This window comes from Canis lupus, chromosome 24, assembly GCF_011100685.1.
Source record: "Canis lupus familiaris isolate Mischka breed German Shepherd chromosome 24, alternate assembly UU_Cfam_GSD_1.0, whole genome shotgun sequence".
NCBI lineage: Eukaryota > Metazoa > Chordata > Mammalia > Carnivora > Canidae > Canis > Canis lupus.
This window is the reverse complement of record NC_049245.1, coordinates 15,113,785-15,131,017: the sequence shown is the minus strand read 5'-3', so window position 1 is coordinate 15,131,017 and position 17,233 is coordinate 15,113,785. Positions and strand designations below refer to the sequence as shown.

Here is a 17,233-nt window from a genome sequence, read left to right as displayed (position 1 = left end):
TGGGGGTTTTTGGGGGGTCTAATTTGTGGATTATAAATTGTATTGTTATAATGGTAATTAAACATGGGTCAGGGTACCTTGATTCTGCTCACAGCTTTGCTACTGGCTGTGAATGACTCTGGCTTTCACATGAGCTCAGTTTCTCTCCTGTAAAACAGATACAAAAGTAGCATTCTTATCTGCCTCAGGGCTTTGTTCTCCAAATCCACTGGTAATAGATTTAAAGTTGTAATTACTGATACCTTTCTCCCTGTGCAAGAAAAATGGGTTGAGCTGAAGTTCTTAACTGTTCAACTTAACACTTGAATATTTAACTTCAAAAATTTTTTGTTCTAGAGGAAAGGGAAATTTTAAATTATTGATGAATTTTTATCAAACTTTTTGCTCCACATCAAGAATTACTATCAATAATAAGTTGTGAGGGATGCCTGGGTGGCTCAGTTGGTTAAGTGTCTGACTCTTGATTTCAGCTCAGGTCATGATCTCAGGGTTGTGAGATCAAGCCTATGTTGGGCTCCATGCTCAGCAGGGAGTCTGCTTGAGCTTGTCTCCCTCTCTCTGCCCCTTTCCCTCTACCAATGAAATAAATAAATAATTTTTTAAAGATTAAGTTGTAATATGTATTTGGGATAATAAAAACCAATAACCACCTAGGTTTCAGTAATATCAGAAATGTGAGAACATCTACAGTGATAGTCCAATGGTGAAATTAATTTCAATTGCCAACTGATTCCTCACGCCAATCTTTAGGGATTTCTGAATCTATTTATAGGGAACCATACTTAGAAAAATGCCACAGTTGAAAGGGTCATCACAATATTTGTGAACCCTTGGCATAAATGAATTTTCAGACTATTTTAAGGCAATTTACTATTTTTATTCCTGAGCATTTATTTGGACATCTTTTTCTTCTTACCCACATAGGAATGTTTATCTCCATCACTAAGTTCCTGTTTTAGTTCCATGCTTATACAGCTTTCTTTTCACACCAAGCTTGGAATCAAATTCCTCAGTTTTATATTGTTTAAAATAAGCCTTTCTCCTGTCCTCTCTCTTGGCTAGTGTTGTCCCATAAAAGATGAAAATGTACTATAAATGAAGGAAAAGCCCAAATTTAATACCCTACTCTATTATTTGAAAGAACTAATTCATCCTTTTTTTCCTTTAATACAAGCAACTGAAAGGATGTAGTCTTCGTTGCTGGAAAGCCAGAATGGTTTTATTTGAAAAAGGGACCCCCTCAGTTTGTGTTACTAAGCACTGTGCTTGTGGTTTTTGTAGTTCCTTCCTTTGAGGACATCCTGACCCCTACCATACTTAATAATTTTACTCTTCTGTTTCATTCTTTGATGTCTGATGGTGACAATGGAGCAGCAGGAACCACCATAGTGGATTAAATGATTTATTAAGTAATTCTATAAATATTTGGTGAGCACCTTCTATATGCCAAGAACTATTTTATGTACAAAGGATATTGCAGTCAAAGGTCAAATACTGCTCATATGGTACTTACATTCTAAGGACATTGGAAAGAAAAACAGAAAAATAATTATCTATCTTAATATTGTCTGTCTTAATAAGGGAATACATAAATGGATGAATAGATAATTTGGTATATGGTATAAAAGTACAGGAAATAGGGGTGCCTAGGTGGCTCAGTCTGTCAAGTGACTGCCTTGGGCTTGGTTATAATCTTGGAGTCCTGGGATAGAGCCCCACATTGGGCTCCCTGCTCCATGGGGAGTCTGCTTCTCCCTCTGCCTCTCCTCTCTGCTCATGCTCTCTCTCTCTCTCTCTCTCTCTCTCTCAAATAAATAAAGTCTTTTAAAAATAAAGGAAATAAAAATGGGATATAGTTGTTTGGGTTGAGAGGAAAATGCCTTATTGTGGTCAAAATTCTAAGAGATGACTTTTAAGGGCTACTGTAATTATGAGAACTAGCAACATGAGGAACATTCTAAGGCAGAGAGAACACCACATACAGTTGTGGTGAGATGACAATTACTTGGAATGTTGAGAATTAGAAGATGAAATGAGCAAGGTGAAGATGACGCAGATGAGATCTAAGAGGTATAAGGAGATCATGTATATATATGTGGCTTTGTAGATTGTGGAAGAGGGTATGGATTTTGTTCTAAGTATGATGGTACAGAGCAGTGACTCTCAAACTTTGTGCACATCAGAATCACCTGGATGACTTGCTAATGCATGCATTACTGGGTCCACCCCCAGAGTATCTGGCTCAGGACCTCTAGGGTAGAGCCTAAGAATTGGCGTTTCTAACACATGGTGCTGATGCTGCTGGTGTGCAGGCAATGCTTTGAGAACCATTGCTCTAATAGGTATGTATTTTTTGTGTGGGCCCAGAATAGATTTCACCATGGTTTTGTAACTGAATTTCTTTTCTTGCAGGAAAAGTCCCTTTTCTACTTTTATTCAAACCTTGTATTCCATTACCTTGGTCACAGTAAAGACATTCAATGATGGACATGTGACTTGGCAGTCAGTTGAAACCCAGTCCAGAGACACTCTTGCAACTATTGGGAAATGAAAGTTCTCAAGCCACTGGATGAGAAGCTGGTAGGCAGGGGAAATCTCCCCAGAAATTAAGCTAGTGCAGAGGAGCACTGAGCTGAAAGATAGCAAGACACTAAGCTTTGATATTCTCAGCTGACCTCCTGGATCCAGCCATGCCTAAATCAACCCTGTTCCTGTACTTTTCAGTTACATGACTCATTTTCCCATTTTATACTTCAGGCAGTTTCTCTTTGGTTTCTAAAAGTTTAAAACCAAAAGTAAAAACAAGTAAGAAGCTATTATAGATATACCAGCTATTTTATTTAGATACACATTAGTTCATCACAGAGAAACAGACAAGAGAGTTTAGACAGCTCATATTTGTGCATATTATGACATAATGACCTTTGTACAAGTCAAACTTGAGATGCTTTAAAATAGAAAGGAGCGCAAAAAAATAATGCAAAAAACATAGGAGCACAAAAAAGTATAGGACTTGGTGGCACCACACCCCTACCAGCAGCACTGTTATCCCTATATTTCCATAATCTGACCCTAAATAAAATTTATAATTTTATGGAAACTTCATGTTCTTAACAAGTCAATATATGCTTTAAATTTTTTTTTCTTTTTACTGCTGGCCCCTTTCAGCCATGATTTTCATTAGAATTATATATGGTAGCTTCTCACTTGGTCTAAATGTGATCCCTTCAAAAAGCCTTCTTGGTTGTCCTATTTGAGATAGCATCTCCATACTCAAGTCCAACTCTGTCAAATAATTCTATTTCATTACTTTCTGAGAATTTAACATTTTCTCAAATTATCTTGTGTATTTGCTCATTATCCGTCCCTTATAGAGCATGGACTACATGAAAGCAGTAGTATCTTATGTATTATTTATCAGTAGGTCTCTGTCACCCAAATGATGAATGAATTAGTTACACATTTTGTAGAATGGAAAAATAATGAACCAGTTGCACATTTTTACTTTTCCTTAAATAGGTTTTAGGTTCACAGCAAAATTGAGAGGAAGGTACAGAGATTTTTCATATACTCCCCACCCTGACACATGCTCAGCTTCCCCATTATCAATATTCTGCACCAGAGTAGTACATTTGTTACAATTAGTGAACTTCATTGACACATCATTATCACCCAAAGTCCAAAACTGACATTGGAGTTTACTTGTGGTGGTATACTTTTTATGGATTTGGACAAATGTATAATGACATATATTCATTATTATAATATCACATAGAATATTTTCACTGCTCTAAAAGCCTTTCATGCTTCTCCTATTTACTGTCTCCCCCCACCCCTGGCAAGCAATGATCATTTTTACTGTATCACGGTTTTGAGTGTTATGTAGCTGGGACCATATAGTATGCAACCTTTTCATATTGGTTTCTTTCACTTGGGAATATGCATTTAAGATTCCTCCATGTCTTCTAATGGTTTGATAACTCATCTTTTTTTAGTGCTGAATAATATTCCATTGTCTGGATGTACCACAGCTGATTTGAACTTCCATTTAATTGAAACACATCTCAGTTGTTTCCCAGTCTTTATTTAGTCAGGTGAATGGGAAACTGTGAGGACTGTCTGAGATTTGGTAATTACATGTAACCTTTATGATTTCAAGATGTTGCTAGTGACCCATTGGCCATATGTGGATCAAAGTGTTTTTCTGCAGTGGTGAAGAATTTGTGCCAACCTGTCTATGCTTCCTCTCTTGTTCAACCTCATGACCACTTTGGCATTGGCTTGTGGGACAGGGTGTGGGCATTGGCAGACCTCAGACATTTTGGAAAGGAAGTTGTTTTTTGGGGGCAGTGGTAAATCTGTTTTTAGACATGTTATTTCTGAGGGGACAGCAGGCTACTGAGCATGACGTCTACATGTATGGAATTGTATGTAGTTAGAAATACAGCATTGTAGATAGATTAGAGTTGGTCTTAAGTATATGAGAATCATAAGATTGAACATTTGAAAGTAAAAGGGTAGATTAACATAAAATACAGGTTGGTGGTCATTTTTGAGGAGAGGCAAAGGGAGATGGGATTATATATGGGGAAGGTCACTGAGGGGCATTCTTAATTGTTATTGGTAATCTTCTCTTCCATAATCTGGGTGGTGTGTTTTCTATTATTTTTCAAACTCATATATTAAGTTAAAAAATAAATATGGATTGCTTTTCTAAAAAAAATATGCAATACCAAAGAATGAATTTTTAATACTTCAGATGTCTTTTTTAATTTCGTAAAATGTGGTTGCTTGTGGGTGCCTGGGTGGCTCAGTGGTTGAGCATCTGCCTTCGGCTCAGGTCATGATCCCAGGGTCCTGGGATCAAGTCCTGCATCAAGCTCCTGGCAGGAAGCCTGCTTCTTCTTCTGCCTCTGCCTCTCTGTATCTCTCATGAATAAATAAATAAAACCTTAAAAAAAAAAATGTGGTTGCTTGTGGCACTTAGTTGAAAGAATTTAAGTGAGTTCAATATTTTTCCTTAGTTTCCAGCTATGTCAGGAGCACTGTTTTATTTTATTTATTTAAATATTTTATTTAAATTCGATTTGCCAACATGTAGTATAACACCCAGTACTCATGGAGCACTATTTTATGTATGGATGAATTGATGATGATATTTTCCTCAATTCTGTTTACTTGTGTGTAAACAAACATAACTCTTTGAGCTTCCCTTCTCTTCATACTAATGCCTACACCTCTACAAAAGATGATTTCCAAATACCGACAGCATGAAGAATGGAAGAATCTGTCCTCAGATTAGAGCCTATATTAATAAATACACCATTTAAAGCATGATATGTATATCAGTTCCTTATTTCCATAATAATACTGCATAGCAAATCACCTCAAAACTTACTGGCTTAAAATAAAAGCATATTTATGTTGTAGTATGTAGGTTGTTGGCTGGGGGATTCCTATAGTCTTGGGTGAGTCTGTTCTTGTGCTTGCAGTGTGCTGTGGGTGAGCTAGGGGGCTCTGCTGATCTTACCTGGGTTCTCTCCAATGTCTACACCTACTGTTAGCTTGTGTAGAAGGAACCCCACTGGAAACACTGGGACAATTCTGATGTGCCTTACATGTCTTACCCTGTAGCAGGCTAATCTGAGCATTTTCTCATGGAACCAGTAGAAGAGGAATGTGAAATAGATATTCAAGACTTTTCTGGAGTTCTAGTATATTTTTACAGCCTCTGTTGACGCCATGTTTGCTAACAGTTTGCCAAAACAAGAATCAGGGGATAGAGCAGAACATTCTGCCCAGAGTGAAAGGACACTGTACATTACAGGGCAAAGGGCATGGATTCGGGAGAGGATGAAAAGTGGGGCTATTGATGTAATTCATATACCACCACATGGCCTTGCCCATCCCTTCCCCATCCCCTTCTGCATCCTCTCCCTGCCTATCTAGGTCCTACATCTTAGCAGTCACGTATCCCTGACTCTGTAAGTGATCATTCTAACCTTATTTCCCATTCAAGACCTTAAGGTGCTCACTGTTAGCTTCCATCATTTCTCTTTTTTACTACCTTCTCGAATGTTACTTCATAGAAGACTATGTCCAATCAGACAATGAGGGAGTGGTATATTAACTCCTCCCTGGAGTTCTGGTATCTTGACTTTTATTTTTGTTGGTAATTGGATATAACCAATCAATCCCTCCCTTCCTTTTATTACCTTTTTCCTTTCTTCCTCCCTCCCTTGTTAACTTCCTTCTTTAGCTTTTTTCTTTTCCTTTCTTCATTTTTAAAAATCTTTCTCTAGATATAAGGATTTTAACTTACTGAGGATAAAGAGGCTCAAAACTCTTTTCATCACAGTTAATTATATTTCTGACTCACCCTCCATAGCTAGTATTTCTCCAGGCATATTACTTGTGTGTACCCCCCAAAACAGGTGTCAAAACACATTAAAGGCACAGCCTCCGAAAACATCAAAGACTTCTGTTCTTTATTTTTTTAAGTGCCCACCACAAAGCTACAAACCTGTCTAAATTAGTCATATGAAGTGTATTACTGTCAAGATATAGTTAATTCAGGTGCTGCCCTCAGTATTGATCTCATTATCTCTTTATGTATGTGTAAAATTCTGCTTTAATCCAATTCTGAATCTGAATAATTTATGCAGAGACCAAAGGTATGGCAGGCTAGCAAATAATTTCAGGACCTTTACAGAGATGCCAGATAAAAGCAACGAGCTGGAAAGTAGAAGAGAAACAACACATGTCTTGTTAGGTGGACCGTTTAAGAGTCAGGCACACTAGCTATCAAATATAAGCCTTCAGTTTCTCAGTGGAAGGTTTAACAAGAATTTCCAGTGTGTAGAATTTCTACCACGAAGATGACCTTCGCCTAAGCCACCAGCAACAGAGATTTGAAAAAAGACTAAAAGCAAGATCCACATTCGCTTTATCACAACTGAGCTATGTGTTGGAGTGGAAGGGATAATTCTAAAACATGCTTTTGAACCTGACCTCAATTGGGCAAGAAATGTAATAAGGCATTCTTTTCCTCATTCTACAGTTGGAGAAATGTAACCTGTAACAAAGTAGTTGAATGCTTTGTCCCACCAAGTTCACACAACTGGCAGGTGTAAGAGAATCTGAACTACCTGGCCTTAGAATCACTTTCCTTTCCTTCCTCCACAGATGGCTGAAAGCGCAATCTGGTCATATACGTAAAACATCTCCAGATTGACTAAAAAAGGATTTCCTCACAGCCAAAATGAGTCCACTGGAGAGTAAATACAGAGAGAGAGACTTCCTTGGTATTTAAAGATCTTGTAATCCAGGTTAATTAGGTATCTCATTACAACTTGTTACTATTTCTTGAGACAAGTAGGAAAAACAAAGTGAATTTGGGGGAAAAGGAGATCCATTTTGAAGCAGGCCTTCTTTTTAAAGAATCTTCTCCTTCACTCTTTATCCTCTCACTTAAAACTAACTGTGACATTTAACTTAGAGCCTTATGGTAGAGAGTATCTCTTACTTTTTTTTTTCCCCCTTTGGATAGCTCCCTTTTCTTGAATAAACTCCTGCGCTTTACCCCTCTCTCCTTACATCCTGATATACCAGAGACATTCATATGAAATCAGCCAGGTTGGTCTGTGTGCTCATGCTCCCACTGTTCTCATAAGTAAAGAGAGGAAGGGGGCTCAATGCCTGGAGTGTGTGAAAATGGGAGTGAGGTGAAGGCAGAGTGTGGCAGGTATTGTCCTGAGGGCATGAATGGATAATCACTCCTGTCACGGCAAATAGACTCTGTCACAAGGAATTCCGTGGTTTTCCAGAGGAAATGAGCTTTCCCTGCAGGCTGCCAAGCCCAAATGAGCTCCTTACAGCACCTGCAGATCTGAGCATCAAGCAATTATTCCACTATCTTGCCTAAAAACAAAGACTGTGCTACCCTTTGACAACCTCTGACCTTTTCCAGCTAACATAAACTAATTATATTTGCAGCAGGAGGGGAGGAAGGCTTTCGTAGTCCTCCGTGGGAGTTGTCCTTCGTGCTTTGTGCCATGTTGTCAGTTCTGGCAATCCAAAAAATGACCACCCTTCAATCAAGGGAGTTGCTGGATGAACCGCTTAAAGAGATACAGGGAGGCCCTTATCACAAATAAATCTAGCAACGTGCCTGAGTGGCCCACACTGTCCATTTAGCAGTGGTACAAGGGAGCCATTGTTAAGTGTCACTTAGCAGCAATTACAGCCTGGTCAAAACAGTTTTTTTTTTTGTTTGGTTTTGTTTTCGCACAACTTGTTAATGGGCCCACGATTAGGTGTAAGGAATAACCCAAGCCACGGGCACTGAAACAAGGTTAGAGGTTAATTGAGACTTTCTATCTCAACAGCCTGAGATTTTGCAACCTTTTGCTGAGAGGACAGTCTTGAACAAAAAGGAGATAATATGATACAATTAGTTGGAAAGCAGGAGGGTCAAAATTCCCAGATGAGAAAGGAAAACTGGCCAAGGGAATCAGGCCAGAGGGACCACCTGGACCACTTCAGATGCCAAGAATATCTGCGGCCATTCATCTGGTGGATGAGGCGGAAAGTGGTGTGCCCGCCATTCATCACATCGCTCGTCTCTACCAAAGAAAATACAAGGTCAATGCTATAAACAGTAGGCACCCCAGAGTAATTGAAATTCCAGAAACTGCCTCATTAGAAGAGCTCATAGGCAATCAGGTGTTCCTTTTCCTACTGAAGATGTATTCACATCTTGAAATTGCATGGCCAGCCTTCTTCATGGTGGCTAAAGCTGCAGGGGCATTTTCTGAGAGAGTTCTTGAAGGACTGTGTTTAAATCAACGAGTGCCTTCACAGGTGAGAGGAAGTGGCCCATCAGGGCTTCTCTGGCTTACTTGCCAGGGCATGGCACACCCTGAAGTCCACACCTGCTCACTCCCTCTTCACTGTATCATTGAGGCCCCTTTTTCTCCATCCCTTCTAGGTCGTGGTCAACATTTTGTGTCACACGTTCAGCAGCAGCTCCTCTTTATCTAGAAAACCAGGCCCTCGAAACTCCTGTTGGAAGTCTTTGGGATTTTATATTTCTTGGTTTTTCTTTCAAACCCTCTCCCTCCCTGCCCCTGCCCTCAATGCAAACTTGGATGCATCCAGCTGGCAGACCCCTCTGACTGGAAGTTGACTAAAAATTGCCAACTCATTTTCTTTCTTTCATTTTGTTTTTTTCTTTCCAGTGCAGCTGGTGCCAAAATGTGATGATTTGTTTTGCTCCAGTCACTGAAGTTTTTGTTTTCTTTTATTTCAACCCCCTGCTGGCTTCCCAACGTGGTGCTGAGTCATCTGGAGCAGGTGTTCTGAGCGGCTGGTATTTATGTCACTCGCAGATGGTTTGGGTAAATGACACGATGTTCCTGCAGCCCCATCGAGGCTCTCTCAGCTCTCTTTGATCCCAGGGGCTTCCTGTGGCTCCTACACATGTGTAGGACTTCAGGGCACAGGGTGAAGTCTTGGATGGCTCCTATCCAAAGATGGTTAGGTTGCTCTGAGCCCCACAGACTGATGGGCTCCAATGCATGCTAGGAGAAGTTGACTAGAACAGAGCACCCCAAAATCACAAGGCACCACTGCTTAACCTACACAGGGAATTACATGCCCAGTGTTCAGTAGAACATGAGTAAGCTGCCTAAGGAAACTGGGATAAAAGGGGCCCCATTCTGTTTCTGAAGGGTGTGGATTCATGTGGGAAAAATAAGTATGATGGTGGAACTGTGAAGTCTTAGAAATATACAGTTAGTGTTTTTTCTTGCCCCTTGTTTAACCCTGCTGTCTCATTCTATTCTAATGCTCAGTGCAAATACTGGTCACATAAAAATCTGAAACTGTCCTTCATTTATGCTTTAGACACAGAGTGTCAGTGAGGAGCTTATGAATCCTTGCTCCCTTCCTTGTGCAAAAGCTGCCCTTGTCATGAAGCAATACACTCCACTTGGAAAGGCTCCATGAATTACCTTTCTGTGGAGATTTACAGCTTAGCAAGGGAAATCTCTGGTCATTGCCAAAAGACACGAAGTATTAACAGTATTTCAGAAGTATTTTTACAAATAAGCTTGGGTGGAACCGTGCCTTCCCAGTACTTCAGAAGTCTCATCACTGTAGGATACTATAGTGATTCTTCCACTGACCAACCTTCTGAAGGGATCTCAGAAAGGACTTTCAGTGCTAAAACCCAAACAGTCCTGTGCAAATGGTGACCACCTTAACGTGAGGGGAGCATTTCCTGGAAAACTGGTTAAAACACAGATTTTTGGGCCTCGTCCCCAGAGATAATGATCCAGTTGGTCTGGAGTGCCACCTGAGGATGTACATGTCGAATAAGCACCAAGGTGATGGTAAAAGTGCCAGAGCGGGGCTGTATTTTGAGTTGCAAGCAGCTAGAACATCCTTTCCTACTCTCTAGCAACTTCAGAAGATGAGATTACATGTATGAGAAGACAAAAATGACAAGCACAGATGCTGAAGCAATGCATAGACTACAGAAAGGCATTATTATTTTTTTAAAAGTGACTTACCTTCAATGTAGCAGGCAGTTGTTACCAGAAGAAACAACAACCAAACAGTCTCAGTGGCATACAAAATAAAGATATTCTCACATTGATGGAATGGCAGGCTCAGTGCAGTTCAGCAGATCTGGGCTCAGCTGGGGGGGCTCTGTTTCACTCTGTAGGTTGGGTGCAGATGTCTTCAACATACCTCATTCTGGCAACCTGATGTGTGTTTTTTGCAAGGTGGAGGTCACAAGTGGAAATGTGATGTTTCTAAACACTCAGGCTCAGAACTGGCACAACAGTACTTTCACACACATTCCACTGGCTATAGCCAGTCAAGCCCCAAATCAATGGAGTGGGGTGCAGTACATTCTTCCATTGAAATGAGTGAGGGAGTAAATGTGTGCTGAATGATAATCTAATCTACTATAGTGATCTCAGAGTTTAAGAATATCCAGCCTAGGGACTGAAATATAATTGCTATACATCTTATAATATATAATCAACTTTCAGGTTCTCTTAGCAGAGAGAGAGAGTGGTAGTTCCCAGGTAGCTGAAATAGTTAACTAAATATTATAGTACAGATCCCAGTTACTCTCATTTTAAAAATAAATATCCTTGATATTTCACTGTATTTTGTTGCTTTTAAGGATAACCAAAGGGAATATAGAATATACAATGTTAATCTGGTTATAAGTTTGTATAGGAATAATAAGGGTGCTATAATTTATTTTATTTTACTTTATTTTATTTGAAATATTCTACATCTCATCTTCAAGTCCTTTCCTCTGAAGTCCTTAACCAGATTGCATTCAATTAAGTAAACCTGCAGATTCAGTGGCTTTTCCCTTCATAAACATTACAAATATTTCATGTTATAATAATGTATCATGTAAGAGATTTAGAGAGAAAGCAAAATAACTACCAAAATACATAGATGAATTATTTAAGGAATAATTTCAACTACAATAGAACCATTTTGTTCTTTAAACAGATAATCTATTCTTGATTTTTAGCAAAAGGCTTGAAATAGGATTTATCTGGGCAGCCTGGCTGGCTCAGCGGTTTAGCGCAGCCTTCAGCCCATGGCCTGATCCTGGAGACGCAGGATCAAGTCCCACGTCGGGCTCCCTGCATGGAGCCTGCTTCTCCCTCTGCCTATGTCTCTGCCTCTCTCTCTCTCTCTCTGTCTCAAATAAATAAATAAATCTTAAAAAATAGGATTTATCCATATGTTGGGATTAAGGAGTATTTGTTATCATTGGCAGGACCTTCTGGAGAATCAATATTTCCAGAATTTTGGCGGTATCATCCCTTACTCACTGATTAGAACTTCTCCAATAGAGCATGAGTTTTTCATTGATCTAGCAAAGGAATGTATCAAAGTTAAAGAAATCAATTTGTTATTTGTATGGCTCAAAACCATAAACATGTATCACTGAGTGCCCCCCCCCCCCAAAAAAAATCTATCACAAAAAGACTGGCTAATTTTTTAAACTATGTGTTCAATCAGGATGCAGGTTATGCACCATGGTATCTGTAGCTTTTTGGCTGGGTCACGGTGACCTGCACATAACCCTGGCAGGAAGCCCCTGGACACAGTGTTTTCATCCCTTTGGTGCACCAGTATATCAAGAATCCACAGTTCTCATGAAAATGACCAATGGAAGACTAATGCAAATAGGTCATCAGTTGGGATTGTTTCTCCAAAAGGTACTAATCTTGCAACTGCTATAAAGGATCAGAGGTAAATTCCATTTTGTGCTAATCACTCCAATAAATTTTATGCAAGAGAAACCTGGTTAAAATGAATGACTGTAGCAGCTTTGAACGAAAGGAAAAACAAGGAAAAGATCATAAAAATAGTACAATATGCAACCTAATAAATATGCAGGGAAAGAGGTATGGATATTGTTAACAAGTATCTGCTACTTAAGATGATTCCTCTAGAACTGTGGTATTCAATTTCATAGTCACTAGCCATATGGAACTATTTAAATTAAAATTTAATTAAAATGAAAAATTCAGGTCCCAAGTCATATTAGCCACATTGCAAGTGCTCAATAGCCACCTGTGGCTAGTGGCTACCATAACATAAGGGAGAGCACAGATATGCAACATTTTCATCATTGCATAAATTTCTGTTGGACAGTAATGATCTAGAGTGTCTTGTTACTTGGGAGGTGTTGCACTTAGGGCTTGTATATAGAAAACATAGGCTTTTTTGTTTGTTTTGTTTTGTTTTAGTGATGCTATGAAAGTCTTTTCTTAGCTCCAGCTCTACAGTAAGGATTGCCCCAAAATTTGAACTTAGAGAATTGATTCATCATTAATGAATAAACTGCTCCTACTGATACTAATATTTCTGCTCCTGATGAGCCCTTGCTATGTGCTTCACATATGGAACATTAACTATGTCTGAAGCAGGAATCAAGAAGAGGCTACTATCTGGAAAGATGACTTTATGTCGTGCTTGCCATGCTAACTTTGTCAACCAGGGTTTTTTCTTCCCTGTTTAGTAGGAGATCTGAGTTTAAATGAAATATAGGATGTGATAATCTGAGGGTACCTACTAGTTTTTGCTCTTTTTTTTTTCTGAATCGCCCCTATATTCCTTCTTGGATGTATAGGGTCAGACTTCTTATACTATTTCATTTCATCTTCTATTGGACTCCATCTTGATTATACTTGACAGCTGGAAAAGCCAAACCAATTCCTAAATGCCATGACTCCCAGGTTCCAAAGGATTCAAGTTTTGATTATGGCCTTTAAAGTATATAGGCTGGGACTCAAATTCAGTTCCTTATTCATCTCAGAGAAAATATGGTTCCCATGACTCTTACATAGAACTTCTGTTCCAGAATCTGCTCTATTGAACACCACTCAATTCTAGGCATTTTGCAAATATTGTATCATTTGATTCTCAGGGAGTAAGAACTATCTATAGGTTACTTTGAGAAAAAAAAATGTTAAGAGAATAGAAGAGCTGACCCAAGATCACAATTAAGTAAATTTATTTGAACCTTGGGCAATTGCTTCTGTTCAGATTTTTTTTTTTTTTTTTTTTTTACTAACAGCTACTTTTACTGAGATAGTATCTAGAATTAGGCAGCAAATTCTGGGGTGGGGTGAAAGTTTTCTGTAGGATAAGAATAAGGACCATGTCCTAGAGGAAAGAAGAAGAGAAACTACAGGGTATTTGCAGTCTAACCAAAGAGGCTGAGATTTAGTAAGAACAGTTGGAGCAGACTCAGGAAAGGCAGATATTCAGTTATAGGATCCAAGTAATCAGAGGAAGGTTGCACTTAGGAGATTTGTGGGTTCCCAGGCTCATCCCAAGGCAAAACAAGGCTTTGGGCTATGAGACTGATGCTGAAACCACTAAAATGGGCAGATTAGGATCCTAGTTTTCTTCCAAGACTAAGTTAGATTCTACAATTTGGATATGGATTGCCATTCCCAAAGCTTTGGAATAAAGGGAATCCATACTCTCTTCATTTCACTTAGTGAATGTCCCCTTAGCCATAAAATTTCAGAGGAAGAAGATGGCATGCATTCATTGTTCTGAGTGAGATAGTAGTTATACAGTCAGAATAAGAGAAAGTTACAGAAAAACAAAAAGAACACAAGAAATTGTTGGATGTTGCACTTACGATGGTTGGTAATGAAAATATTCGACTCAGTTTATAGTAAATTACCCTCATAGAGGACATGGGATCAAAATCTCCTAACATCAAGGATTGTCTAGTCCCATTTTGTTGCAGAAAAAAATTGCCATAGTGTTTCCATTTGGAAAGTTTTTCTTATGTTACACAAGGTAAAAATATAAGCTCTTTAGCACCTGGAATTGTTAGTGAGGTATAACCAAGGTGACAGTATAATTTATCGCCCAAATAGAGACACTTTTGAGAATGAATGTAATTATTTATAATTACACCAGAAACACAGGTGTAAACCAGAACTGTCCGAGGCAAAGCAGGGCACACTGTCACTCCAGGTATAGACCACAGCTGCATGCAATTGTATGCATGACATTTTCCCACTCAGTTGCTGAGTATGACCCAAAGGCTGCTCTTTTTTGTCAGCTGATTTACAAGCTGATTGGAATAATGATGTAAACGCACAGTGGTGAAGATGTCTAATACTTATTTGAAGTAAAAATAACTAGTGTAAAGAAAAATGTAATTGATCATTGTTGTTGAGGTTTTATTTTTTTGAAAAACAGTCACTGGATATGGCAGGTCTAAAAAAATGTATCCAGTGACCAATCCCCCTTCAGCATAGAAGAGTATTTCTCTTTAATTTTTTTAAATGATGAATTTCCTACTATCTCCAAGGCATTGTGTGCGACATTCTATTTCAGATGTGTCCTTAGTCACTAGGGGAATTTGGAGGTTGTCACAATGTTTGGCATGGTATTTAGTGGCTGGGGACCTGGAATTGTAGATGCCCTGAAATGTGTTAGATAATTGCACACAGTGGAGAAATAAGAAATGTCTCAGGTCGCATCTGACATTCATGTGCATAAGAAATGAGTTTAGGGATCCCTGGGTGGCGCAGCGGTTTAGCGCCTGCCTTTGGCCCAGGGCGCGATCCTGGAGACCCGGGATCGAATCCCACGTCAGGCTCCCGGTGCATGGAGCCTGCTTCTCCCTCTGCCTGTGTCTCTGCCTCATTCTCTCTCTCTCTCTCTGTGACTGTCACAAATAAATAAAAATTAAAAAAAAAAAAAAAGAAAAAAAAAAGAAATGAGTTTAAAAAATACCCAAACCTAAAACTTAACTTCATTCTGTATAAAAGTACAAAATCTCTTTCTTACACCATTTTAATTGTAACTATCATACATATTGAGAGAATGTGCCTTTTGTTTTCTTTGGCACTTTTCAAGAATTGTTTAGTATTTCAGAGAATCACCTCACAGAAGGCACACCACTCCTCATAGCTGAGTGGCAATATAACACACCTGCATTTTAACTGAAATTCAGGGTGACCCTCAAGTGAGTGTAACCATTGACAATTAAATTATACATTAATATGCAGTTGTGCCTAAGTATTTACATGTTGAAATACTTATTTTATCATAAATTATTTTCCTCTTAATTTCTTTTACAATGTATTTTATAATATATTTAGAGCATTATATTGACTTAAAATAAGTGTGTGGGAGGTTTATATTATCTATTAATTTAATTTTAGTATAGTAAATGCTGTGTTATAAAATCTCTGATATGAATAAAGTCCTGTGGGTTGGGATAGGGCTGTGGACCAGGGGTCCAAGGCAGTGCCACCCAAAGGTTAGCCCCAGAATTGGCACCAAGGAGTTCATTGAAAATGCAGATTTTTAAGCTCCACCTCAGATCAACAGAATCAGTCCCTTAGGAGGCATCCAAGCGGTCTGTGATTTAACAAGTGTTCTAGGTGATTCTTATACATGCCCTTCTGCATACAACAATTTGAGGATTATTGCTTCAGGTAAGACAAAGAGGAGTGGTAATTTATCTTCAAAAAAGTCTAACAGGAGGCATAAAGCTACCTTCCTACTTGAGTTAGCCATATACTGAACAGGACATATCAAGAGCAAAAAGCTGGGGTCTGAGACAAATTTAAACTACACAGCCCCGATTAAAATGAACAGGGCTCATGCTGTTAAGATTCGGTACAGTCCTAAAAACACACCCAGCAGAGTACTTAAGCTATTCCAAAACACGTCATTCTCTACATTTTAACAGGGAGCGAACAGCTGGGATGTGTTATTAGTAAGCCATGTTTTCATAGGCTTTCTGGTTTTCTTTAGCCAAAGTCTTACAACAGTCCTCGGACAAATTAGTGCCTGAAGCTATAGGAAGTCTTTAGTCGTGTTGGAGAACTGCTGAGTAAGTCAGGTCTCAAAGCCAGCATGCCCACATGGACTGACTTTGCCACCTTTGGCCTCTCCACCTTGGAAATGCCTTCACAACCAATTACGCTATTCTCAAATGTCTATTTACTTTTAATGACTCTAGTTAAATGTTAAGAGTTATTCCGATGACCTAGTTCAAGACCAGCAGGAAAAGATTAAACAAATCAATAGATTAAACTGGGAAGATCTCAAGTAAATGAGCAAGAATCAAATCAACATTTTAATAAAAGAGCAGCAAATTGTTGACTGCCTATATGCCTTGATGGTACTGAACCAGACCTTACCTTTCACAAGACATTAAAAAGATCAACATGGAAGCAATGTTGGAACATGGAACATGGAAGCTTTCTTTTTCTAGCTAGTCTCACATCCTCTTGTGCTCCAGGGCATTGTGTTTTGTGTTCCAAGTTCTCAGCCCAGTGATCTAGCCTCTCACATGTTAACCAAAACAACTCCCAGAGACACTCTTCTTGTATTTTGTTGTTGGGAAAAATCCTGAAACATATTCTCCTGCCGCACATAAGAAAGCAGACTGCCTAAGGTTCTTCCTTTGGTTGCCTCTTATTATTGGGACCTACATGGGTATTTGGTTTTAACTTTGTTTTATTTTTAGTGCTGCTGGCCAATCATTTCTGAATCGTAGCAAATCCATTTATGACAGATTCTATACCGGAAGGTGTCTTCCAACTATTGTTATGTGCCTATTGTCCATATGTGCCCATGATCCACAATGTCTAGCATCCATTTTTTTATGACCCATGGGCAATTACTGTAACTGTATAAC

The 17,233-nt window shown here is 39.0% G+C and overlaps 2 long non-coding RNA genes across 21 annotated transcripts in view; one reads left to right on the top strand and one right to left on the bottom strand.

The window, feature by feature from the left end:
* The window catches only part of LOC106557669, a 228,826-nt gene that overhangs the window by 105,613 nt on the left and 105,980 nt on the right, over positions 1–17,233 (bottom strand). For 2 of the 16 annotated variants that reach the window (XR_005377617.1, XR_005377620.1), the window contains exon 5: positions 78–147. The exons of the other annotated variants lie outside the window; for them this stretch is intronic. This is a non-coding gene — a long non-coding RNA (uncharacterized LOC106557669). The remainder of the gene's footprint in view (positions 1–77; positions 148–17,233) is intronic. 16 annotated transcript variants of the gene reach the window in all.
* Positions 1–17,233, top strand: part of LOC111092122 — a 208,116-nt gene that overhangs the window by 92,888 nt on the left and 97,995 nt on the right. The window contains exons 1-2 of one of the 5 annotated variants that reach the window (XR_005377633.1): positions 1,996–2,070; positions 2,413–3,100. The exons of 3 other annotated variants lie outside the window; for them this stretch is intronic. This is a non-coding gene — a long non-coding RNA (uncharacterized LOC111092122). Of the gene's footprint in view, positions 1–1,995; positions 2,071–2,412; positions 3,101–17,233 lie in introns of those variants that run through there. One more of the 5 variants, XR_005377631.1, reaches the window with a different exon arrangement.